This window comes from Lynx rufus, unplaced genomic scaffold, assembly GCF_022079265.1.
Source record: "Lynx rufus isolate CCGP_SWC_20201006 ecotype Redwood Valley unplaced genomic scaffold, mLynRuf1.p SCAF_4, whole genome shotgun sequence".
In the NCBI taxonomy this organism is placed as follows: Eukaryota; Metazoa; Chordata; class Mammalia; order Carnivora; family Felidae; genus Lynx; species Lynx rufus.
Window position 1 is genome coordinate 67,224,612 of NW_025814856.1, and position 27,662 is coordinate 67,252,273.

The following is a 27,662-nucleotide window of genomic DNA, read 5'->3' on the forward strand; positions in this document are numbered from 1 at the left end:
CTGAATTTTTGTCTTCCTCTGCTGTTAAATAGGATAATAGACTTAATTTGATGATGTTGTTAACAAAGCTACCATATCTTCAGCATATACTATGTGCCAAGTTTTCTTTTACTATATTTACAGCCGTATTTTACTACATTCTGTCAACAACTCCGTATGACCATATTATGCCCATTGTGTCGAAGAGAAGACCAGTTCAGAAAGACTCAAATTTACCCCGAGGTTATCCAGCTTTCGAAAAAGGCAGCTCACGGTCCCTCAAGGCTCATCTGACCTTCCCATCCTCAGCAAACGGTGATGACAATACCTTTCTCAAAATTTGTGAGGAGAATAGATGAGATCATACCTGTGATAAGGCCACGTAACATATGCCGGATGCATCAAATAGTAGCTTTCGGATGATTGATACCGTATGCTTAAAATCACGTTCCAAATGAATCAGAAAATAAAGCTTAATCACTGTATCAAGTAGCCCATGCCTGGAAGGGAGTTTCAGATAGTAAAATGGGGCTGAACTTTGGACACCACCCCCCCCACCCGGGCTCACACCTCCGCTCCCACGTTGGCTCCAGAGGCTGAGTCCAGGGGCAGGAAATGGAACTACATCAAGGGACCAGCAAGAATTGAGACACAAGTTTGGCTGGTGAGAGTTCACACAACAAATCACCTGCATAGATTAAAGCAGAAAGATAGTCATAAAAAGGGACAGACCAACTCTTCGGTCAGTGACGCACGAATGAAGATTGAAGGGTGGTCTCGGTAAATGTAAAGAAAGACATACCCATCAGAAGAGCTTGGCCAGCCCTGAATGCACAGCACGTGGAGAGTCACAGAGACCCAAGTGGTCATCGGAATTCACGTTCTGGTAGGGACAGTGAACTATCGAATGGTGGACCCTAAGCATCACAAGCCTGTCTCGGTTTGATGCCTGATGCGGCAGTATTGGGTAAAACTCATATTTGTTTTACTTTTGAGCCTACCGTGGTGTCACAGTGCCAAATAGTGATGGGCATCTTGGGCTCGAGCTTGTAGTCAGATCTCCTGGGAAAAAACTGGTTCAAATCCCTGGGGCGCCTGGGTGGCTCAGTCGGTTGAGCATCCGACATCGGCTCAGGTCATGATCTCACAGTTTGTGAGTTCCAGCCCCACGTCGGGCTCTGTGCTGACAGCTCAGAGCCTGGAGCCTGTTTCCCATTCTGTGTCTCCCTCTCTCTCTCTCTGACCCTCCGCCGTTCATGCTCTGTCTCAAAAATAAATAAACGTTTAAAAAAAAAATTCAAATCCCCACTAGCTGCCTGGCTTGTAGTCAAGTGTTCAGGAAACAGATATCTGTTTCTCATTTGCAAACTGAGGATCGTAATGGCTCCCCTGTAAGGCTGTTTTTAGTATTTAATGAGAGAATTTTTTTTCAAGGCTTGACTAACTCCAGAATATAGGGAAAAATAGTTTCAGGAGAGGATGTCCCTTTCTCCACCAAAAAAAAAATCACCAAGCAACTCGGTGAAGTTTAATCAGGTTTCTTGTGTGTATGTATCTGCCTTCAGACAGAGACTGTGATAACATACAGACACTATTTATATCACTTAATGACAATTACTAAACTGCAGGGAAATCCAAGCATTTTGAGTTTTCAAGTCAGCTTAGGGAACTTTAAAATGGAAATTTCCAAAGTGGACACAATGATCCCCTCCGTGTATGCTTGCTTCTGACCTCTGCCAATGATGCTGTATTTCAGAGGGTCAAGAATGATGAATGTACATGAGCATATTCACACAGATTTTTCAAGAAACGTAACAGCCATAGCTGTAAGTACAGCAAAGTGTGCCTCCACGACTGTACCCCAGCCTGTAACCTGATATAGGGGTGAAAACGGCTGTGCTCGTGGCACGAGAGACTGTGTCTCTAAGGGCACCTGGATGGCTCAGCTGGTTAAGCTTCTGACTTCAGCTCGCATCACGATCTCATGGTTCATAGGTTCGAGCCCCGTGTTGGCTCTGCACCGACAGTGCGTAGACTACTCAAGATTCTCTCTCTCTGCCACTACCTCCCTTTGTGCTCTCTCTCCAAATAAAGAAATAAACTTAAAAATATCATATATATATATAATATTTATAATTTATATTATTACCTGTGGCCAGGTAAAAGCCCAGGTTGGTCTTTCCTCTACATCTTTATTGCCCAGAAGCCTCTCCCACACTTCTTGTTCTGTAAGGACTGTTCTCTTCTTTCTGTGACCTCTTCTAACCAAAGCACACGTGTAGAAGGACAGAGACATTGGCTCTAATTTCGAAAGATCTGTTCTATGACATTGCTCACAACTCTAATCTGAAGGGAGAAAGCTACCTTGATTATCGTCATAGACAGCAATACCAATACTGTGATATAATTTAGCACTTCAAAGCTGAAGAAGAAATTTGTCTTTCCTAGGTCCTTTTCATTACTTGAAATTGCTTTGTTTTCTTTATGGAATGGGTTTGCTCAATTCCTGCAGAAGAAAAAACTAACTGGTTCTGAGACGTACTTAAAAAGAAAATGGGTCTTTCGTTTCTACCATGACTATTCCAAAAGACCCACAATTTGGGGGTCTCTTCTAGAGCACTGCATGAGATGCCTGCATGGCTCAGTTGGTTGAGCGTCCCACTCTTCATTTGGGATCAAGTGGTGATCTCTTGGTTCATCAGATTGAGCCCCAAGTGGGGCTCCAAGCTGGCAGCATGGAGCCTGCTTGGGGTTCTCTCTCTCTCCCTCTCTGTCTACCCTTCCCCACTCGTCTGCACACACACACGCACACATACACACACCCACTCTCTTTCTCTCTCTTTCTCAAAATAAATAAATAAACTTAAAAAAAAAAGAAAACAAAACCTTTTGAAATATACTTACATTCATTGGTTCATTTCCTCATTTGTGAAATGAAAAGTTAGAAGATAAGTGCTAAGGGCCCTTCACAGAGCATTCTAGAATTCTCTGATTTATCACAAATAGATGGAGATACAGCGACATCCCTAAAATAGCACTTCCAGGGATAAGATTGTGGACCCTGAATCTATCTGGCCCATCAAGTAAGATGTCACCATTATTAAGAATAATCATTAAGACCAATGAGAAAAGTCAGAGTTTTTACCCTTGGATTATACCTCCTCTTTATCATAAATGAAGTAAATTGAGGAAATATCATTTTATGATGATGCTCCCCAAATAAGGACAGTTGTGTTTGGCACAAATCACTTTTCATGTAATACATACTGCAATACTGGCAACCTTGGAATATTTTCACTGGGTAGAATATTTAAAAGCTTTGTATTTAAGCAAAACCTCATTTCTAAAACTATTAATGTATTAGAAAAAGAGATTATTTAGATCTATTGATTGAATTTGATTTTCTGACAAGTTTCACTCATTAACTGATATCAAGAATTGAGGTTAGATAAAGAAAAAAAAAACAATAATTCTCCACAAGGTTTTTTTTTCTTTTTGTCTCCATATCAGATTTCTGTCAAATATTGATTTTTCTCGAAGTAACTGTTGGCAGTGGGTAAGGAGTACCCAATTCCACCAGAAGTAGTTTGGAATGATTTGAGAGTTCTTTCCCTTTTGAATTTTCTATGACCTGTATATGATCTAAGGGGAAAGGTTTCTTCTCTGTATTTGGTCTTCTAGTTGAAAGTTCATGTTAGGAGTAATAACCCCTTCAAATAAGTGGGTGATTAAATCAATCAATCAGTCTTGATATAGATATGTACATGCACATATATAAACAGATGGATAGATAATAGATAGCCGATAGCCGATAGATAGATAGATAGATAGATAGATATGATAGATGATAGATTAGATAGATGATAGATAGATAGATAGATAGATAGATAGATAGATAGATGATAGATAGATACTGGGTTTATGTAGTGTTTAAAGAGGAATTGCTACATATATCAGGGTGTTTTGTCTATTTGTGCACTGAATTTCTTTGAACACATATACCTCTATTTATATACCATTTTCCGGTTGCCAATTTCCAGAAGCTACAACAACTAAAGCTGCTATGAATATCCTTCCGCATACTTTTCAGTAGACATAAACCCTGATGTTTTTATAGCTACATATCTGGAAGTTGACTTTCACAGTCATGGAGTGTACATACACTTAGCTATGCTGGATACTGAAAAAATATTTTCCAATTTAATCTTTTATCTTCAATGGAAGAGATTTCCAGTGGCTCTATTTTCACAGCAGCACTTGGTAAGGGCAGTGTTTTTAGTTTTACTTATTTTATTTGGTGTATCATGATATTTAACAGTGTTTACTTCGCATTTCTCTGCAAACTGTTTAAGGTGCGCGTCTTCGCATTTATTCATTCAACATTTTGATAGTCTCGTTATGGACTGCCTATCTAAGAGTTTTCGAGTTTTTTCTCTCTCTTTCTTGAATGTGGTTATCTGTCTTTACAAATTACTTGTAGGAGTCCTTTCTAGAGTCTACATGCATCCTTTTATCAGATATGTAGATATGGAGTGTGGATACCTTCTTTGAATTTATGGCTTCTATTAATTTTTCTTTCTTAGAGATACTTTGTTGAACAAAAGTCTTAATTTTCATCCAGTGCAATTTACAGTTAAGAAATGTGGTAGATTTCTTTTATATCCTCTTTAAAAATCATTGCTTCTCTCAATTTCATGAGAAAATTTTCCTATGCTTTCTTTTAGAAGCTTGGTTGTTTAGGGTTGGTGATTTCTTTCAAATAAATTATTTTATGTGCTAAAAGTTAAAGTTTATGATTTGTTTTTCTTCCATCTGGATACCCAACTGCCTTGACATCAATTATTGAAGACTATTCGTCCCCCTGCTGAAATGCAGTGAAGTTTTTATCTTATATCAAATAACTAAACAACTGTAAGTCTACTCTGTATGCTGTTTCATTTTTTGTCTATATTTTCAACAACACCACACTTCCTTGGTTAGTTAAGCTTTGTAGTAAGAGTTGATGCATGGGAAATTGAGTCTTTACGTTTTGTTCATCCATTTTGCCCTTCCTACTATAGATCACTTTTGTTTTTTTATACATATTTAAGAAGCAGCTCATCAATTTACACACACTCACACGCACAGATGTACACACACACACACACACACACACACACACACACACCTGCTGGATTTGTCTAGGTAGGAATTGCAATGAATCAATAGATCAGTTTGAAGAGATGTTGAATTGCAATACTGTGTCTTTATCCTATGAACATAATATATTTCTCTATTTATTTAGGTCTTCTTTAATTTCTTTCCATGATGTATAGTTTTCAATATAGATGGATTATAAATTATAAATTACATTTATCCCCAAGTGGTTGCTTTTTTTTGATACTATTGTAAATGACATGTTAAAATATATTATTTTCATCATAGGAATGCAATTTTTTTTTTAAATTTTTTTTTCAACGTTTATTTTATTTTTGGGACAGAGAGAGACAGAGCATGAACGGGGGAGGGGCAGAGAGACAGGGAGACACAGAATTGGAAACAGGCTCCAGGCTCTGAGCCATCAGCCCAGAGCCTGACGCGGGGCTCGAACTCACGGACCGCGAGATCGTGACCTGGCTGAAGTCGGACGCTTAACCGACTGCGCCACCCAGGCGCCCCTAGGAATGCAATTTATATTAGTATGTTGACTCCATATCTGGCAAACTTGTAAAATCACATACCATGTGTACTAACTTGTAGATTTGTATATTATTTTGCACTTTTCCATATGCACAAAGAGTATCATCTGTGAAAAATATCTGCTTTATTTAAAGTTCTCCAATTTTGCATCTTGAACTTGCCATATTGAATAGGGTGGAACTTTCAAAACAATATTAAATATAAGCAGTGATAGTGGACATCTTGTCTTGTTCTCAAATTCAGGGGAAAATACTTATTGTTTTGATATTTGGTATAATATTAGTTCCAGAAGGATTTTTTTTCTGTATCAATTGGTTTTACAAATACATTCATAGAAAGGGGTAAAATTGAAGAAAATGATATCATATTAATATAGTAAAGCAAAACTTCGTATGGTATAGAATCTATAATTTATCTATATTCAATATAAATGCAAAGAACTATTAAAATGACATCATTTAGAAAGTATCATAATTATGACAATTATCATAAAGATGAGGAAATAGATTTCATCAAACTACATTTTCTTCAAAATAACATGGTTGTCTGGGATGCCTGGGAAGCTCAGTTGGTTAAGCTTGTGACTGGATTTTGGCTGAGGTCATGATCTCATGGTTCGTGAGTTCAAGCCCCACTTCATGGTCCACACTGATAGCATGAAGTCTACTTAGGATTTTCTCTCTCCTTCTCTCTGCCCCTCCCTTGCTCATGCTCTTTCTCAAAATAAATAAAAATAAAATAAAATAAAATAAAATAAAATAAAATAAAATAAAATAACATAGTTGTGGCGCCTGGGTGGTTCAGTCGGTTAAGCATCCAACTTCGGCTCAGGTCATGATCTTGTAGTTTGTGAGTTCGAGCCCTAGGTCAGGCTCTGTGCTGACAGCTCAGAGTCTGGAACATGTTTTGCATTCTGTGTCTCCCTCTCACTCTGCCCCTCCCCTGCTTGTCCTCTCTCTCTCCCTTTCTCTCTCTCTCTCCCCTCAAAAATAAAACATTAAATTTTTTTAAATGACAGTCGTCGTATGAAAAATTGCACTTGGGTTCGTGTAAATGGCTTTTCTTTCATTATACAGTCTTATTCTTTCTTTCTCTTTTTTTTAATTACTGAAGTATACTAAGCATACAGTATTATATTTGTTTCAGTTAAACAACGTAATGATTCAGCAGTTCTATACATTACTCAGCGCTCATCAGGATAAGTGTGTTCTTAATCCCCGTCACCTATTTCACCCATCCCCCCCCCTCACCTTCCCTCTGGAAACCATCAGTTTATTCTCTGTATTTAAGAGTCTAGGGTTTTTTTGTACCCTCCTTTTTTTTATTGTTTGTTCATCTGTTTTCTTAAATTCCACATATGAGTGAAATCATGTGGTATTTGTCTTTCTCTGACTGACATATTTCACTTAGCATTATACCCTCTAGATCCATTCATGTTGCAAATGGTAAGATCTCATTGTTTTTTTATGGCTGAGTAATATTTCATTATAAATATCAATAGATATAAATATAAATATATAATATTTATCTTTATATTTATCTTTAAATTTTTATCTGTTCATCTATCTGTTCATCTATCCATGGACATGGGCTGCTTCCATGTCTTGACTATTGTAAATAATGCTGCAATAAAGATAGTGTGCTTATCTTTTCAGATTAGTGTTTTTGTTTTCTTGTGTAAATACCTAGTTGTAGAATTACTCGATCATATGGTAAGTCAGTTTAAAAAAAATTTTTTTAAAGTAGACTTCATGCCCAAGGTGAACTTGACTCATAACTCTGAATTGAGAATTTCATGCTGTATGGGCTGGGTCAGCCAGGCGCCCCTGGTTATTCTATTTTTAATTGTTTTCCACAGTGGCTGCACCAGATAAGTCCCGCCAACAGTGCACATGAGTTCCTTTTCTCCACATCCTCACCATCACTTTTCATTTTAATTCTAGCCATTCTGACAGGTGTGAGGTGATATCCATGATGGTTTTGATTTGAATTTCCCTGATGATGAGTGATGTTGAGCATTGTTTCATGAGTCTGTTGGATAGCTGTAGAAGGTTTTGTGTGGTTTGCTTTTATCAAACAAGGGATTTTTTTTCTATTCGTACTTTGCTGAGTTATTTTATTGCAAATTTTAGAAATTTTATCAAATAATTTTTTTCTGCATCGATTGACATAAACATGTTTTTTCCCTCTATTTGCTTAAATTGGTGAATTGTATTAGTTATTTTGGTATATTATCCTAACCTTGAATTCCTGGGGTACATCTTTACATGATAATATTTTAGTTTTCATAATGCTTTTTTGATCCAATAGGCTGTCTTTCCCGACTTTTTTTGCATCCAAATTTAGAAAGATAATGACCTGGAGTGTTCCTGTCTTTTGATGTCTGTTTCAAATTTTAGAATTAATCTGGCCTCATTAATGAGTTGGAGAGTAGCTATTTTTATTTTTATTCTCTAGAAGAATTTGTGTAAGATTGTTATTTTTTTTTTTCTTAAACGTTTGGAAGAATTCACCAAAGGAACTATCAGACCTGAACTTTTCTGATGAAAATGTTTTTCATTGATTCAATATCTTTAAGGATGACTCAGCTTTTCTAATTACTCACATGCTAATTTTGGAAAATTTTGTTTTTCAAAAATTGCATCTAAAATTAGCATAAGATTGTTCCTGGTATCATCTGATTATCTGTTTATGATGTTTAATATTCAGAGCGATGATAACTGGTGTTTCCTCATTTCCTTCATTCTTGCTCTGGGCTTCTCAATTTGATTCACCTTGTCAAAGGATCCAACTAGTTATTGTCACTTTTCATTCTATGTCTCTTTTCTACTTTCTATGTCTTTTTAAAAAATACCTTGCTATTAGATTCTTATTTTTATATCTTTGCTTCTTTGTTTTTGGAATTTCCATATTCTTACTGTCCCTTTATTAGCTCCTTTAAAAAAAGCATTATTAAGTTTTTTATGAAAAATGTTTTTAATGTTTATTTATTTTTGAGAGAGGGAGAGACAGAGCATGAGCCGGGAGGGGCAGAGAGTGAGGGAGACACAGAATCCGAAGCAGGCTCCAGGCTAGAGCTGTCAGCACAGAGCCCGATGCAGGGCTTGAACTCACGAACCATGAGATCATGACCCGAGCCGAAGTCATGCTTAACCGATTGAGCCACCCAGGCACCCCATCATTATTAAGTTTTTAATTTTAATTCCAGTATAGTTAACATACAGCGTTACATTAGTTACAGGTGTACAATATAGTGATTCAACAATTCCATACAACACCTGGTGCTCATCTCTGACCAGTGCACTCCTTAATCCCTGTCCCCTATTTAACCCAGCCACCTACCCACCTTCTCTCTTGTAACCATCAGTTTGTTCTCTGTAGTTAAGAGTCTGTCTCTTGGTTTGTCTCCCTTTCTCTCTTTTTTTCCCCACTACATGTCCTTCAAACAATTTAGCTTCTAAGCACTGCTTTAAATGCATTTCACAAATATTGATTTGTTTTATTTTCATTGTTATTCATCTCAAATATTACCTGATATTTACTATGACTTCCTAACTCAAGAATTATTGAAGTGTATAGATTATTTTGCATACATTTGGAAAAAAAATAGTTCTGTTTTGAGAGTGATTTCCATTTTAATTCCACAGAGGTCAAATATGAACAGATGGATTTTAAAGTTTTTAAATTAACTGAAGTCTGCTTTTTTGCCCAGAATATAATATATTTTGTCAAATGGTCAATGTGCACCCCATAAGAATGTGTATTCTGCTTTTTGAGATGTACAATTTGATATTTATCACTTAAGTTGTTAAATTCCTTTCAAATCTTCTATTTCCTTACTTTTTCTGCTAATTTAATCTTTTTTTCATGGTTGTGAATGTACCTATTTATCTTTTATTTCTATAATCTGTAGATTATGGGGCTTTTGATTTTGTTATATTACCTACCTTGTTATATTAGTATTGTTAGATTTTTTTATTTAAAGGTATATTATTTTAAAGTTATACTACTATATTACACATTTAGAATTACCATTTTTCTAAGCTGATAATTTAATCATTTAAAAATGTTTATCTTCCATTCCAAAATGTTTTTGCTTTAAAAAGTCTACTTTTAATGGTGTCTTCATATAGTCCCCCCTATTCTTTTATTTTCAACATATCTAACTCCATATATGTAAAGTGGCATTGTAAATTTGATTTTTTTTAAAATCCCGTTTGACAATCTTTGAGTCTTAATTTTATTTCATTTGATTCAAATACTAATGTAGTTGTGAGTAAACCTACCATCTCACTTTAACATTATGATATTACATCCATTATTCTGACATTATTACTTAAAAGTTTATACAGGGGCGCCTGGGTGGCTCAGTCGGTTAAGCGTCCGACTTCGGCGCAGGTCATGATCTCACAGTTCTTGAGTTCGAGCCCCGCATCAGGCTCTGTGCTGACAGCTCAGAGCCTGGAGCCTACTTTACATTCTGTGTCTCCCTCTCTCTCTGCCCCTTCCCTGCTCATGCTGTGTCTCTTTCTGTCTCAAAAATAAATATAAACATTGGGGCGCCTGGGTGGCGCAGTCGGTTAAGCGTCCGACTTCAGCCAGGTCACGATCTCGCGCTCCGTGAGTTCGAGCCCCGCGTCGGGCTCTGGGCTGATGGCTCAGAGCCTGGAGCCTGTTTCCGATTCTGTGTCTCCCTCTCTCTCTGCCCCTCCCCCGTTCATACTCTGTCTCTCTCTGTCCCCAAAATAAATAAACGTTGAAAAAAAAATTAAAAAAAAATAAATATAAACATTAAAAAAAAGTTTATACATATTTATTGACATAAAATAGCATATTCCTATATCTATCAAAATATTCATCTTTTAATCTTTCTATAATTTCATCATAGTTTTACACGCAAAATTAAGGGCTGAAAATATCATTATTGTTGCAACTTTTGCCTTAAAATACTATTCTCTAACATTGCAACATAAAAGATACAAAAAGCATTTCCAGATTCCATCTAGAGTGCTCTGCTTTCTTTGACAGCGAAAAGGACATCTGGTCTCCATTTCTTCCAAGAAATGCACTTCATTAATCCTAGTGGTTTGGCTGGTCTGGGAACACGGTCAGGCCCTTCACGTATTTCTAATCACATTTTGCGGAACACAAAAAGTAGAGACAGGAAGACTTTGCATATATAGAACTTCAAGAGATCTCAGGAACAAGTTAATGGAAAATATTATATGCTTGCTTTACAGACTTTTGAACTTTAAGGTATGTGCAAAGGATGAATAGTTCTGAAATGTAACAAGGAACAATGAAATCCCAGGCACATCTTTTATGAACTCCTACAGACTAACCCAAAAAACTGATTTCCGTCCTGGAGGAAAATGCACTAGCGTTTAAAGTATGGAAATTCAAAGAAAGTACAAAGTTCTATACAAGTGCACCTGACCTTTCTAACCATACAGCAAAATAAATTGACTTTCTAAGTATTTTTTAATGCTTTTTCTTCCTAATCTTTACAGCTACTCCATAAGGAAAATAATTAGAAATAAAAAAAATTAAATTCTTGGATTTAGAAAGTTTCCTCAAAATGTTCACAATTATTGAAAAAGCAATATACAGAGAGTGGTGAAATATTCAGATATACATGGAGAATGAGATATTCAAGTCCCAACGTCAAGAGGTAAACACTGTTAATGGTTGAGTATATTCTTGAGAAGGACACACACACATACACACACAGATGAGATAGATAGATAGATAGGTAATTGGCTAACATTTATTAAGTAATGAATACGTATTAAGAATATGTATCAATTCTATTTGATCAAAGAGAAAACAGACAAAAAGGATTTGGATCATTTGCCCGAGTCATGTGGGAATTCAATGAAGAACTGGGATTTGAACAAAGCAAGAAACTTCAGAAACCAATGTGCTGTTTCTCCCATTAAATGTCTTCTATCTCCTTCTTTCTCTTCATATACTTAATTAGATCAGTCTGTTCCTATTTCTTTATCAGCATTTATTGCTTTATCTGGTTAAAACACCTATGCATTTACGTCCAAATATGTTCATCTATGTTGTTTTATTCTTTGTATTTGCCCACTACATATTTTGTCAATATTTAATTTTTTTCACCTTGCTTTCTCTTTCACTTTCACTGTGTGCATGTTCTGGAAGAGTGAATAGTTGATCTCCTTTTCGACTAATCCACTGATATTTGTGGTCACAAGTACTATGATTTGCATTAGTTCTCCAATATCCTTTCATTGTTTTTTTTTAAATGTCCTCCTATTTTCCTTTTTTCTATAGTCATATGAGAATTGTAATTAGCAACAATAACACTTACAACTTTTTCAAATATAATTGAACATAGTTTCTGGCCATGGCCTCTATTAAGAATTTTTTTTTTCAGAATATGTGTGGACTGATGTTTTTTTTTCCATGGTGTTGCTTTCATTATAAATTAAAGTTTTGCTTCTATTATCTATCATCTATCTATCTATCTGTCATCTATCATTTATCTGTCTGTCTATCATCAATCTTAATCTATGCATGTATCTATGTATCTATCTGTCTATCTTATTATCATCTACCATCTTCTGTCTGGGCCTCTAGCTATGTCGGTCTCTCTACACAGGAGACAAACATGCCTTTTGTGTTGATCTACTAATCTGATGCATTCAACTACTCTCCACTGCTCCGTTCAGTTAGAATGTCACAATACCTGGGTGGGGGAGAAGGTGTATACTTTCACAAATCATTTTAACTCATTTATGCGTTCATGACACGACTGTAGGCCAAATAAGCTCAACATCCTATTAGCTGGAGCCTATTCAAAGGAGATGAAATAGGGGCGCCTGGGTGGCGCAGTCGGTTAAGCGTCCGACTTCAGCCAGGTCACGATCTCGCGGTCCGTGAGTTTGAGCCCCGCGTCGGGCTCTGGGCTGATGGCTCAGAGCCTGGAGCCTGTTTCCAATTCTGTGTCTCCCTCTCTCTCTGCCCCTCGCCCGTTCATGCTCTGTCTCTCTCTGTCCCAAAAATAAATAAACGTTGAAAAAAAAATTAAAAAAAAAAAAGGAGATGAAATAAACTGTATTACAGAGGTGATGGTTGAAACAAAGAAACTGAGAAACTTGTTTTTTAAAACAATCTGAGAAACAGAGTTCTGATGGATCAGGGCAATTATATGATGAACGTTTTTTTTTAAAGTAGAAAAGAAGTTATAATTATTAAGTAAGAAGTATCATGCAATTAATCGGCACAATAGGACTGTCTAGAGTGTTTGTTTTCAGGTGAAGAGAGCTTCCCAGAGGAGCTGGCATTTGAACTGAATTTTAAAAGATGGATATTCTTTATTTATTTATTTATTTATTTATTTATTTATTTATTTTTGAGACAGAGACAGAGCATGAACAGGGGAGGGTCAGAGAGAGGGAGACACAGAATCCGAAATAGGCTCCAGGCTCTGAGCTGTCAGCACAGAGCCTGACGTGGGGCTCGAACTCACGGACCACGAGATCATGACCTGAGCCGAAGTCGGCCGCTTAACCGACTGAGCCACCCAAGCGCCCCTTCTTTTTTTTTTTAAATGTATATTTATTTCTGAGAGAGAGAGAGAGACAGAGCACAAGTGGGGTAAGGGCAGAGAGAGAGGGAGACAGAATCCAAAGTAGGATCCAGGCTCCAAGCTGTCGGCACAGAGCCTACTGCGGGGCTTGAACCCATGAACCGTGGGATCACGACCTCAGCCAAAGTTGGACGTCCAACCAACTGAGCCACCCAGGCGCCCAGAAAGATGAATACTCTTTCTTTAGGTACCTGGATCTGATTGTATAACCGTTTTTGAAATATACCAGGTGCCATCTTAATTTAGATACATTTCTCACTAGGCTTCTATTAATTCGGCTACTTTTTCAATTTTCATAATCGCATCATCAGATTTGAAAATTAGCTGAGTGGATTGTGGTCCAAGCTGACTCTTAGCATTCCAACATGTCAGGTCATGGTGAGCTGATTCCATAGTAAGATACACACGACGGTCAGTAGAGGTCCCCCTTTGTTTTGTGAGCATCACACCAGGTAGATGTTTTCTCCTCTGCCTTTTTCCGTGAAGAGGTCGAAGTTTCTTTAAAAGGTTGTTTGAGCTTCACCGAGCCTTTCCCACTGTGACTCTTCCTTCACTCGCTTCCGTTTCCCAGGAGGAACTTACGACCATCTGGTTCTGAGACAGGGTACACTCTGTTATCTTCCTAGTAGGGGCTTCTTGCTAATAAAACAGTAATCTACACGACATTTTAAAAGCTTGTATTTGGTACCACAAATACGCCTATAAGTGAATTTCTGTTCTTTACGCTAACACTTTACAAGTACATTTCCTTGTCGAAACATGCCATAGGGAAAAACAATGTGTTTTGCTAATGCTTTAGGCTCTTTGGAGGGTAACTTCTGTGCTTTATATGTACGGTTAGTGTATACCTGATCGTACGGGGAAGCAAACAGAAAATCTGTTCCTGTGTGTTCTTATAAACCCAGTCACAGAAAAACTGAGAGTTGATCCATTTTCTACTAACTTCAGAAAAAAAAAATTCCATCTTAGAGCACATTAAGATGAATGCTGTCTTACCTGTTGATGAATAATATGGTTAAAATTGGAATAAGATTATTTTATTTTTTTTTCAACGTTTATTTATTTTTGGGACAGAGAGAGACAGAGCATGAACAGGGGAGGGGCAGAGAGAGAGGGAGACACAGAATCGGAAACAGGCTCCAGGCTCTGAGCCATCAGCCCAGAGCCCGACGCGGGGCTCGAACTCACGGACCGCGAGATCGTGACCTGGCTGAAGTCGGACGCTTAACCGACTGCGCCACCCAGGCGCCCCGGAATAAGATTATTTTAAATAATGAGTTTTTTTTCCTTTATCTTTTTATCCTCTCCCTTAGAGTGTGATTTAAATGATTACAATGTGGTTTTTATTTCTCATTTCATAACTTTTTTCTGAATGAAAAAGTTAGAGAACCACATTTGGAGTGGACCATTGTAGTTGATGGCAGAGGAAAGGGTGCCATTAACTTTTTGTCTATGTTGGAAAACATCATAGTAAATGTTTACAAAGAGCACTGCCTGTACTCATTAACTGAAAGGCTCTGTCTTAGCTGGTAGAGGAGAAAGTTGTTTTCACTGTATTATCACCTTCCTTAACGGTATTAATGAAAGCAGAAAAAAAAAAATAAACTTGAATTTTTCATTTCTCCTTTGTTCCAAAACTTCCAAGGACAGAATCAAAGCCACGCACCCACAATGAAATGCGGGCTCACAGGCCTTCAGGATAAGAAGGGATGCCAGACGCAAAATACCTCCCATCTCTAAATATGAAGCAGTAATTTTGCTGTGCATCTGGTCAGGACACCGCACAGCATTACAGAGGTTTAGGGGTTCTGATGAATCCCCCATACAGTGTTGCCTTGTTGTAGTTTCTATTGATTTCTATCCCATTTGATTCTGTAAAAAAAATATATATATATTTTATCAATAGCATGATCAGGGGAGAGGCAGAGAGAGGGGGAGACACAGAATCCAAAGCAGGATGCAGGCTCCGAGCTGTCAGCACAGAGCCGGACGCGGGGCTCGAACTCATGAGCCGAGATGTGAGATCATCACCTGAGCCACAGTCAGATGCCCAACCAACTGAGCCACCCAAGCACCCCTATCCCATTTAATTCTTACAACAGTCTAGGGGGGTTCATATTATTATTAAAAAAATAAAAGAAGTAAAACACAGTTATATTCTTACCTGAAGTCCTGCTTCTCTCAGACGTAATAACAAATATAAATACACGTCTCACAAGCTAATAAGGTGTTCCTACTTATACTAAGCAGGCTTAAAATAACCATTTTACTTTGTTTATAATTTCTTCAGTGAGGAATTTAAAAAGAACTTAGCTGGGAAGTCCTTTCCTGGGACCTCCCATGTCGTGTCAGTCACATGTGGGCCGGGACTGCCAGGCGTCTGAGAGCTGATCTAAGACGGACCAAGATGCTCATTTCTCGGCAGTGACACGATGTCACCTGTCGACGCAGAGCTCAGCTAGGAGTGGAAGTGGAGAGAAGTGGCCACGTACAGACTCAGCACGGCATCGCGGTAACCACCTCCTTCCAGAGCGACATCCCCTGAGATATACGAGGAAGACATATGGTATTTATTGTATGAGGTATCCTCAAAAGTGCATGCTTCATTCCTGTCGTTCCCAACCAATCGAAGCAGGCACAAGCAATCACGGGTCACAAAGTCATTCAGTGTCAAAGCGATGAGAGAGAAATTCCACAGCTTCCTGGGAAGAACCTCAAAGCCCGTGTTTACATTGCCGCAGCGGAGGAGAGCATGTGTTGAATTCGTTTGCTTCCATACTTTGTCCTGTGGCCAGTAATTTACCAAGGGGGGGTCTATTATGCTCAAAGGAAACTTAAACTTACGTCATTTTGTTTTTTTTTGCTGTTTCCTAGGTTTCTATGCAAATTTAGCTTATTCTACAATTCACAAGGTAAATTACAGTTGCTTTATATATATGTACATTATATATTATGCTATATTATATATATTAAGCATATATATATTAAACTGATGACAAACCACCCGGTAGAGGATCCCTTCGCCATTATTGACCACATACCGAAGGACTTGTCCCTGGGCACAGCAAACGGGAACAAGTCATTAACATACGTAGTCTTCGCATGACATTCGTGGGATCTCTCCTTTAGAGTACTTTACACACTGTGTTGTGTATCAATAATTGTGTCTTTGCTTCCCCTTGATCACGTGAAAAATCAATACATCCACGCTCTGCTTTATTTTGATATGCTTCAGTAAGTTGTGATCATGTGACTTCAGCCTGTGCTCATTGTTTGACCGCCACGTGGAAACAATTACTTGGTTTCCAGATATATAAACATCCATGATATATGTCAGTTCCCTGTTGCCTCCATTCTTTGGGAAATAAATAATACTTTCTGCAAGCTAAAACTAATCAGTGCTCTCAGGGAGATTCAAATTCTTCTTTATTGACTTTCAGGTTCAAAATAAAACTGGGGAGAGGTGCCTGGGTGGCTTAGTTGGTTGAGTGTCTGACCTTGGCCCAGGTCATGATCTCAGGTTGGCCAGTTTGAGCCCCACTGGGGCTCTGTGCTGACAGCTCAGAGCCTGGAGCTCTGAAAGGGGAAAATAAAAGTTATTCCACAGTCACGGAAACACCATTCTTCTGCTCATTTAGGGTTATCTAAACCCATCTGCTGTTGGAAAACGACATCCTTGTTCAGTTGAGAGAAAGGTGCTGTGACTCATGCTCTCCGGGATGGACTGGGGACTCCCCTGGGATTTGTGTAAAAATACATCAGAGAGAAAGAAAACGAGTTTTTAAATAGGAGACGTGAGAGTCAGTGTGCCTGCCTATAAATTCTGCTTCTTGCACTACAACAGCTGAAGTTAACTTTTATCTCTTGAGTTCCCTGGAAGCAGGAAGCGCTATGTTTTAATCCACTGTTCCTAAGTGCTCTCAAAAGAGATGGCAGCAGACTTTTTTTGTTGTTCTAAACCGCTGCTACAGAATATTCCTCCAATGGCCAAGTCACTTTTTTGCGAAGCGTGCAAAGCAGTTCGTGCACACACTCAAACCCACCATACACACACAGGACAGACCTCTACAAGTGCGGGAAAGACAAGATTGTGATTGGGATTTCATATTTCGCGTTGCCATCCTTTTCCAATTAGGGCTTTTCTGCCTTCTGTGCTCAACTCATCTTGTATAAATATATTTTTTCCTCCCCCATTGTAGGTTCCCATTTATTTTGTCCCCGCAGCCTACTGCACAGTCAGCCACAGAAAAGATGGAATTATCTTGTCAAAAATTATAACATTAAATTACTCTAGGGGAGCATGCAGGTGCAAAACAAGTTGTTTTTTAATGCAAATTTTTGGATTCTAATCCAAACACAATCTTGCTGCATATCTACCACAGGCTAAAAATAAAACTGATGCATTCAAGTGTGTGTGTGTGTGTGTGTGTGTGTGTGTCTATGTGTGTAAATTCAACTCAGTTAAAGCATTCCTTCTAGATAAGAATAGAATTTTTTTTTAATGTCCTGGATCTTGGTGATTAACCATTCCCAAGAATATGTTTAATATCAGTAAAACTATGTTTCCTAAAATCAGAATATGAAATCCGACCAATTATCTTTAAGAATAAAAATAATGTGGCAAATACTAAGATAAGAATTATTATCCAAAGGGCACTACGCTATTTGCATTGAACAGCATTGACTTCCTTTATAGACTTTTTCTCTAAAATGACTACAAGGTTCTTAGTGCTTATGAAATCATAAAAAAAGTAACCAAAACTACGTGTGTAACTCACTGTCATGTTATAAATCTCACTTCATAAAAGCTGTTTAGATATCTAACTGAAGACATCTCATACTTTCTTTATGATATAAGAATATTTAATATTAATTTTATGAAGCTAGGCTTTAGAAACTCACGATTTGGGAAAAAAAAAGTCTAGTACATGTCTTCCTAGGAATCAGTCCCCATTGTAAAACAATATAGACCTTGATGTCTGCCGGTATTTAATCCCAGGGCCACCTGCAATGTTATCGGGCATGGGCAGAGACTTTAGCCTAAATTTAAACGAAGAAACTTGAGATATGGGTTTTTTTCCATCTTAAGGGACACCTTTGTCCACTTCCTCAAGGAACGTGAAGGTAAAGTAAGAGAGAAAAGCAGGTGAGCCTTCAAAACTCAAAACAGTAATCAGCAGAGGTGCCTGGGTGGCTCAGTCGGTTAAGCATCCGACTTTGGCTCAGGTCATGAGCTCACGGGTTCTTGATTTTGGGCCCGTGTCGGGTTCCGTGCTGACAGCTCAGACCCTGGAGCCTATTTTGGATTCTGTGTCTCCCTCCCCTGCCCCTCCCCCACTCATGCTGTCTCTCTCTCTCTCTCAAAAATAAATAAAAACATTAAAAAAGTAAAAAAAAAAAAAAGGAATCAGCAGCAGGAAATGAGGATTTAGAGAAATGGTTGTCACAAAAGTAAACTTTCAAATGAGGTATACACATACCTGTGTATGTCTATCTGATTTTGCAGTAAGGATAAAGGGCTTGGCTATAAAAGAGAGGGAAGGAAATATGATATCGAAACATCTCCTAAACTCCCAGGCATGGGGGTTTGATCACAAAAGCATTTCATAATGTGATACAAAAATCATTTGCAACAAAAATAGAGACTGGTACATAGTACCACACCAAAAATAAAGATGCGACTTTTGTTCATAAAAAGAACCTTAAAGGGGAGCGCCTGGGTGGCTCAGTCGGTTAAGCCTCCAACTTCGGCTCAGGTCATGATCTTGCGGATTGTGAGTTCGAGTCCCGTGTCGGGCTCTGGGCTGACAGCTTGGAGCCTGGAGCCTGCTTCGGATTCTGTGTCTCCCTCTCTCTGCTCCTCCCCTGTTCATGCTCTGTGTCTCTCTCAAAAATAAATAAATATTAAACAAAATAAAAAAAAAATAAGTAGATCAATTGAATCAATAGCATGAAATCATGGTCTTGTCAATGCTTCTGAGATAATCAGTGAACTGAACGATAAGTATTAGATAATTACCAAAATAGAGCACAAAGAGATAAAGATACAAAAAGTTTGAAAGAAGTTCAGAGAAATAGGAAAGAGGAGGTGAAGTTCTAACCTATCTTCCATAGATCCTGGGATGGAGATAAGGGGCCAGGGTGGGGCGGGGAGGGGATATTCAACAGGAGAAAAATGGTACATTTTTGCAAACTTGATAAAATGCATGATGTTCAGACTGAAGAAATATATTAAGACCCGAGGAAGGATAAATAAAATGTATCCTAAGGAAGAAGCTGAAGAACATCAAAAACAGAGACAAAAATCTTTCAAAGAAAGTGAAAGAAAAGAGGAAATTGACTCTTGAAAGTCTTTTAAGAAAGAAAAAATTAAGCAGACCTCTCAAGAGCGAGAAACCACAGAGACGTCAAAGGACTATCACCAAAGCATGGAGGAGAAAAACTAATTACTGAAGATTCTCTATTCTTTGCTCATTAATTTCTCTTTCATGTGTTCAGTTAAATTAAAGGTAATTTTCAGGCAAATAACTACTCAGAGACTTTTTTCCTCCAATGGACATTTGCTAAAAGAACTGTGAACTATGTACTTCAGTAGAAGGGAATTTGATCAAAGAAGGAAACAAGAGGCTGTAGGAAGCAATGGCAAGCGAATAAATTAGAACATTTACAAAATTTACCACATCCTAACATGAAGGAAGGCTCAAAAAAAGCCCAAAACATAGAAAACATATGGATAATTTCTACACACAATTCAATAGTATCAGAAAACAGTACAAAAATTACCTACGATCACATAATACAAATAAAAAACTAAGAAATAGAAAATAAAATTAACCTTCTGAATTACTGACTAAAGAAGAAATTATAATGTACTGTTCAGACTGAACAGCACTGCATAAGAAGGATTTAAAAATCCATAGAAAAAATATAAACCATTACTAAGAAGGAATTTTGGTTCCACGCATATAGCAAAGAACAAGAAAGGCTGAAAATTTATACACAGCTTTTTAATATGCAAATGACAAAACCAATGAAATGGGAATCTGAAGAAAGTACACGAAAGAAGAAAACATCAGAGTAGGTTTGTTTTCCCTCACGAATTTTATGTGTTGAGTATACTTTTGTGGGCTCTAAACTTTACACCTAAAATATTTAACAAGTGAATACATTGTATATGTGAGGAATAAAATCAACTTTTTGCTCAAGTCTAGTTTTGTTAACTGCTTCATCTAACCCGGAATAGTACTGGTTTTTTTTTTTTTTTTTTTTTTTTTTTTGTCATGGGGTATCTACAATAATATTTTATTTTTTCAAATTAAAAAAAAATTAATGCTTATTTATTTTTGAGAGGGATAGAGAGAGAGAGAGAGAGAGAGAGGGACAAAGAGGGAGGGAGAACCGAGGCAGGCTCCAGCTCTGAGCTGTTAGCACAGAGCCTGATGTGGGGCTCGAACTCACGAACCGTGAGATCATGACCTCAGCCAAAGTAGGGCATTTAACAGACTGGTGCCCCTCTACACAATATTTTAAAATGACATAAAAATAACAAGATAAATACATTTTTGATATTCAAGCTTACATTACCTCAAGTATGGTGAGGATTTTACCTCTGTTTGCTTCTTTCAACTTCTCTCCTAATTTTTCTTCTCTCTCTTCCTCTCCCTCCCTCTGTCTCTCTCCCCCTTTGTGTCTGCAAAGGGAATCACTCCTTTGAATACTAGAGGCATGACCTTCTTCCCCAAATCTTCTAAATTTTTATCACTTTTCTTCATGTTACCTGACTTGTGGGCCCTAAAACAGACCACAACTTCCAGTTTTTTTTCAAACTTACCAAAGTAGGCATTAACCTTGAACAAGAATAGATCAAGAATGGAAACAAGAATGGATCAAGAATGGAATGCTATGCAATTCTGGCCAGCAAACATACGGGGAGCCAAAATCAAGTCATCAACAAATCAGCAAATACATATAGTAATAAGAAGAGAGGTACGTCTTGGTAAGCTTCAACTCTTTGCCCCAATGGTTAGGCTCAACACACTTTTCGAAAGTTTAAAGGACAACATTTAGGAATACCTGGTTTATATCATTCAGAAAGTATGCCGAATTGTCTGTCCTTTACTGTATTTAAGCTGCAGTAAATCATTACTGAAATAAGAGCCTCATTCAAGTGATAAGTTGAAAACCTCGTGAAAGTATTTCTCCCCCACCCCCCGCAATGGTGAAAGACCATGGGGTACCAAATACACACAAGAGATTTTTTTCCTCATACGGTTGATTTCTGCTCACTATGGAAGAGCGTCTAGGCCCGCCATGCTGACCAGATTACCTCTGGAGCTGAATGTCTGCCGTCTTGTGCATGGCAGGGAAAACATCCCTCCATCACATCTGGAACACAGACTCATTGCCGATCAAGCGTCCACATGCTCAAAATGGAGCAGAAAGACGGTGAAGCCTTGCACCTCCAGTGCAGCTGTTCTGCCCATCTTGGTGGGATTCTGCCCCTCCCCCGCCAAGAGTATTGCCAGTGTGTGGGGATCTGAAGGAGCAGAGAGTATGGTTGAGAAACCATTGAGAAACCATCAAGGAAGCAAAAACCAAAATACACTGGCAGTGAAAAGGAGGTAAGTAACTTCGCCATGTGTGTGCTTTCGCGAGGATTTGGGGAGATCCTTCCATGCAATATTTGGTAAGAACATGAAGTAAAGCGGGTTGGGCTACTTTGTCAGGAAAAAAAAAATCAGGGGCACCTGTGTGGCTCAGTTGGCTAAGCATCAGACTTTGGCTGAGGTCATGATCTCACGGTCCATGGGTTCGAGGCCCGCCTCAGGCTCTGTGCTGACTGTTCTGAGTCTGGAACTTGCTTCAGATTCTGTGTCTCCTTCTTTCTCTGCCCCTCCCCTGCTGGCTCTCTGTCTGTCTCTCTCAAAAATACATAAAAATTAAAAATTTTTAAATTAAATTTGGGTATTTCTTGGCCCTCACCCGCCCAAATAAATGGTAAATTGACAAGAGCAGAAGCCACAGCTCAAGAAGGACACGGTGACCAGGATCGAAAACTCTTTCAAGCTGAGAATCTGGGTCAGCCCAACGGGTCAGTCACCTGCTGCAGCCAATGTTGCAGCTAAGAGTAAGGGCAAGGGAGAATGGGAGTAGGAAGGAGATTTGAGAAATTCTAGTGGCAACTTGGAAAATAGCTATGTGAGGAGCTACAGTTCGCCCACTACTTTTGCTCTTGTCCGTTTCCCCAGGAAAACGGACCCATCGGGATTCTAGACGATTCATTTCTAAATGGGATACATGATTATAAGAATGAAATGAATCCACGTGGCATAGGTCATGGGCTGCCGTGGAATCAGACCTGCCTTCAGGACTGAGGCACTTATTTTTACAGTTGGCAATAATCTTGTCCCCTGACAGCCAACAGCTAGCAGCTCACAGATGAGAGCCTCTCGAGAAATTGCTCTCGGCCAAAAAGCAGCTGCCTTTTCCAAGGTTGTGCCCCCCACTGGAACAGCCTGAATCCAATGAATATTTGGTACGAATCTCTTTCTTCATAACCTGATATGATCCTGTACCTACCCACCTACCAAAAGACGAAGACGGACACCTTCCTTACACCAAATGGATCGTAGCTCTAAATAGGGTCTAAAACCATAACATGCTTAGGAGAAAACACAGGAATAAATGGTTGTGACTCTGAGTTAGGCAAGCCATCTTAGACATGAACCCAGAAGTAAGAAACAAGTAAGTAAGATCAAGTAAGAAACAAGATCACAGACTTCATCAAACTTCAAGACTGTTGGGTTTGTGAAAAGACAAGTCACAGAATGATAGAAAATATTTGCAGATCATATGTTTTATCTGACTTGTATCCAGAGTACATAAATTACAACTCAATAATAAAAAGACGAATCATCCTGTTGAAAATCGGCAAAATACACGTATAGGCATTTTTCAAAGTGGGTATCCAGGAGGTGTGAGGTGATCCATGAAAAGATGCTCAGCCTCAGAGCCACCAGGGAAATGTGAATTACAAACACCACGAGATGTCACTTTTATGCCCACCAGGATGGAAATAACCAAAAGATGGCATGATGCTAATGGTTGGCAAGGATGTGGGAGAATTAGAATCCTCACACACAGCTGACAAAAATATGAAGTTTCTTTTGGAAAGTCTGGAACTTACTCAAAAGCTCCATACTTACCATAAAATTGTGTTTATTATTTTTTATTTAAAATTTTAAAAATTTATTTATTTTTGATAGAGAGAGGGAGAGAGAGAGAGAGAGAGAGAGAGCGCATGCAAGCGTGAGCTGGGCAGGGGCAGAGACGGAGGGAGACACAGAATCGGAAGCAGGCTCCAGGCTCTGAGCTGTCAGCACAGAGCCGGACGCGGGGCTCAGTCCCACGAACCGTGAGATCATGACCTGGGCCAAAGTCGGACGCTTAACCCACTGAGTCACCCAGGTGCCCCCCTCATAAAATTGTTTTTAAAGCTATATACTTACCATATGGCCCAGCAATTCCACTCCTAGTTATAGGCCCATGTAAACCTTGTACACAAATTTTGCTAGTACTGTAATTCCTTAAAGCTAAAAACTGGAAACCATACAAATGCCCATCAACTAGCAAACGGATAAACGAACTCCCATGTATTCAACAATGGATCGAACATTACTTGACAATAAGTTAATAAACTATTCGTACATGTTACCGTAGGAATGAACATTGAAAATATTAGCTTAAGCGGGAGAAGAGAGTGAGAAAAGAGCACATATTGTAGAATTTCATGAAATGTCAAAATAGACAATCTATAGAGACAGAAGGTATGGTTGCCTGGAGTAGGGACAGCTGTGGGCCATGAGCGTCAACTGCTAATGGGTAAGGGGATTCTTTTGGGGGTAGCACAAATGTTCTAAATTTGACTGTGGTGATGGCTGCAAAACTCTGGATATGCTTAAAAAACGTTCGATGGTATGGTTCACGTGCATGAATTGTGTGAATATGTGACTTATATCACAATAAATCTGTTTTAAAAGTTCACTGAGAGGCCCCTGGGTGGCTCATTCAGTTTAGTGGCCGACTTTTGATTTCAGCCCAGGTTGTGGTCTCACAGGCATAAGTTTGAGCCCCACATCGGGCTCTGTGCTCACAGCATGAAGCCTGCTTCGGATTCTGTGTCTCCCTCTCTCTGCCCTCCCCTGTTCACGTTTGCACGTGTGCACACGCTGTATCTCTCTCTCAAAAATAAAGAAACTTAAAAAAAAGTTCATTGGTTCCTTAACTGAAGCATTCAATGGGTGGCAGAATATTTGCTTTAAAAGCTTTTGGAATACTGCGGTTTTAAAAGCACAGTTTGTAAACAATAAGATATTGAGACTTCTTTTCGCAGAAGCACAGGAGAAACTATAAAACATCGATAGTTTACAACATTTAATTGTAAATGCAGAATTACACTTTGAATATCTTGAATTGTGGGAATATTTTTCTGGATGGAGCGCCAATCTTTAATTGGATAAATCGACAGGCTGCACCGCAGTTGTTCCAATGAGAAAAACTATCAGCGGGCAGCATTTCAATTTGAATAAATATTCAAAAGAGTGACGGAAACAAATCTTTAATGAGATTTTTGTTATAAAGGGACACTTGTTGAAAGTTTAATTCGATTGCAGGCAAAAAGAAATTAAAAAGAAGAAAAAGAAAAGACAGCACCTACAATGAGATCTTGCCTGGAACACTTACAAACTGTAATTAAAAGAAAACGTTGTAATTGAAAGTGATAGCCCAACACCCGAATTTGCTGTAAGCTTATAGAAAGTATATTTTCTCAGTCCAACATATTACATTTTACCAAAAAGACTCAATTGAACATGTCAACAATTTAAAGTATATTAGCTGCCTAATGCAACTTTGAAGAAAACCGCAGAAAATTTTACGACATTGTAATTATGAAATTGAAATGATAGGGTATAGAATTTAGAAAATACCAGCGATGTGGTGTTTATAACTGTAACTATAGCCATGTCTATGTCTGTATCTGTAGCTATGCATCTTTCTATTATCTGTAAGAAACTAACTTACGTAGCCACGTGCCAAGAAAGATCATTCTTTTTCGGTTCTAAAGAACATGTTCAGAAAAATCAATATAAACAAGGTTTTTAAAAAATCATCTGATTTAATGTACATAGAATACACTGGTTTAGTTTTTAGAAAAATGTTACAAATATATTTTAAAATAATTATTCAGTAAAAGAGAGAGAGAGAAAGAAAGAGAGAGAGAGAGAGAGAGAGAGAGAGGCAAACCAAGAAACTGACTCTTATCTCTACAGAGGAAACTGATGGTTACCAGAGGGGATGTGGGTGGGGCTTGGATGCAGTGGGTGACGGGGATTACGAAGGGCGCCTGTCCTGATGAGCCCGGCTGTTGGATGCAAGTGTTGAATCACTACCCTGTGCACCCGAAACTAATATAACTGCGTGTTAACTATACCAGGATTAACAGTTTTAAATTATGTGTAAAAAAATAGCTATTTTAAAAGGCCACCAATAAAATAACACTGTCTATTGAAACCAAAATCATTATTTAAAAAATTATGTAACGTGGGGTTGCCTGGGTGGCTCAGTCGGTTAAGCATCCGACTTTGGCCCAGGTCATGGTCTCGTGGTTCCTGGGTTCAAGCCCCATGTCGGGCTCTGTGCTGACAGTGCAGAGCCTGCTTGGGATTCTCTCTTTCCTCTCTCTATCCCTCCCCCACTCATACTGTCTCTGTCTTTCTCAAAATAAATAAATAAACTTAAAAAAAAAACATATTCATGCTTGAGTTAGCAAGTTCACTTAACCAAATTTATCCTGAAAAAAAAAATCATGTTAAAATTATATCCGGGACATGTATCATCATTTATAATAGAATAATTTGGAAATTACATAAATATCTTACCCATAGAAGCTCGGCCACAAACGATGATATATGCGTGCATTAGCATACTGAACACTGCTAAAATTAAATTCTCAAATAATTTTTAAATATATAGGATCATCTTTCATGTCATGATGTCAAAAGGTAATGCAGGAACCACATCTATCTATATGTGGGCTCAAAATTGTATGCGTGGGCGTGTAGGGCAAGAAAAAGGAAAAAATATTCCAAAAAGTTAGCTTGGTGATATTTAGAAAAAGGAATTGAGTTTTATTTTTATTTTTATTCTTTAAGATAGTTTCCATTGCGTTTCTCCCCAACTTAGATGACTGATTTACTTTGTCGCTGTTCTCATGTAGTTTTGACTACCTGTGTTATGTTTAGTTTGTTATTAATTTCATTTTCTGTCTTTTTTTATGGTTTTTGTTCTTTAGCTACATAGGTGCCAGTTGCTTAACTTATTTGAAATTATCTATTTTGTTGGAATCCAGTGTGTCTTACCAGAGACATTTTGGAGAAAGAAACAGGAGAATGAACAAGGCGTCAATATAAAAAAAAAAATACGCGTCAGGCTCTGGGCTGATGGCTCAGAGCCTGGAGCCTGTTTCCGATTCTGTGTCTCCCTCTCTCTCTGCCCCTCCCCCGTTCATGCTCTGTCTCTCTCTGTCCCAAAAATAAATAAACGTTGAAAAAAAAATTAAAAAAAAAATGATTCTAAGGGAAATTAAAATAGGTATTAATGAATTGGAAAAAAATGAAGCAATACTTAGAAGGTAAAAACCTTGAAAGAATAGATACCTTGAAAGAAAAAGAATTGTAATCAAATACTACTTGAATAAACCTTGGTAAAATTGAATAAAGAAACTGGCTTTGAGAATTAAGAAGTGTTTCAGGAAAATTTGATAGTGAAGTTTTTTAATCTCTCTCTCTCTTTTTTAATTTCAAGGATAAAGAAAAACTCCTGGAAAAATTCCTTTCTGACAAATCCATATCATGTTTGTTCTGAACTTCTCCTCCACCCAATGTCAGGAGAAAATGGACCAACCCAGAGTGATCTAGTATGTGTGGGCGTAGGGCTTGGCCCGGTATGTCTTATAATTCTTCAAACAATTTAGATTTAGTGTATATGCAAAAGTGAAATATAAACACTCTTAGATCCTTGCTTTTATCTGGTTGAAGATGTCCAATGTAGAGGCCATAAGGAACCTGATCATTGACCAGCCTCGTAGTTACCTGCCTGTGCGTAAATGTCTCCCTCTTGTCCTGTCTTTCATCTATCCGGGCCACAAGTGCCTAGTGAACCCCTACTATGCGTCAGGCACTATTTTAAGTATTGGAGTTATAAGAGGGGACAAGACAGGATCCACAACCTTTTGGTTCTTACATCTTAGTGGTCTAGTAGGGAGCTTAAGGAACTAAAAATAAGTGGTTTCTTAACTGTAAAAAAAATATTTAAGGCTACCCAAACT

General features: G+C 38.2%; 1 pseudogene; it reads left to right on the plus strand.

Moving 5' to 3' along the window:
* Positions 1–27,662, plus strand: part of LOC124523384 (mesoderm-specific transcript homolog protein-like) — a 159,777-nt pseudogene that overhangs the window by 43,863 nt on the left and 88,252 nt on the right.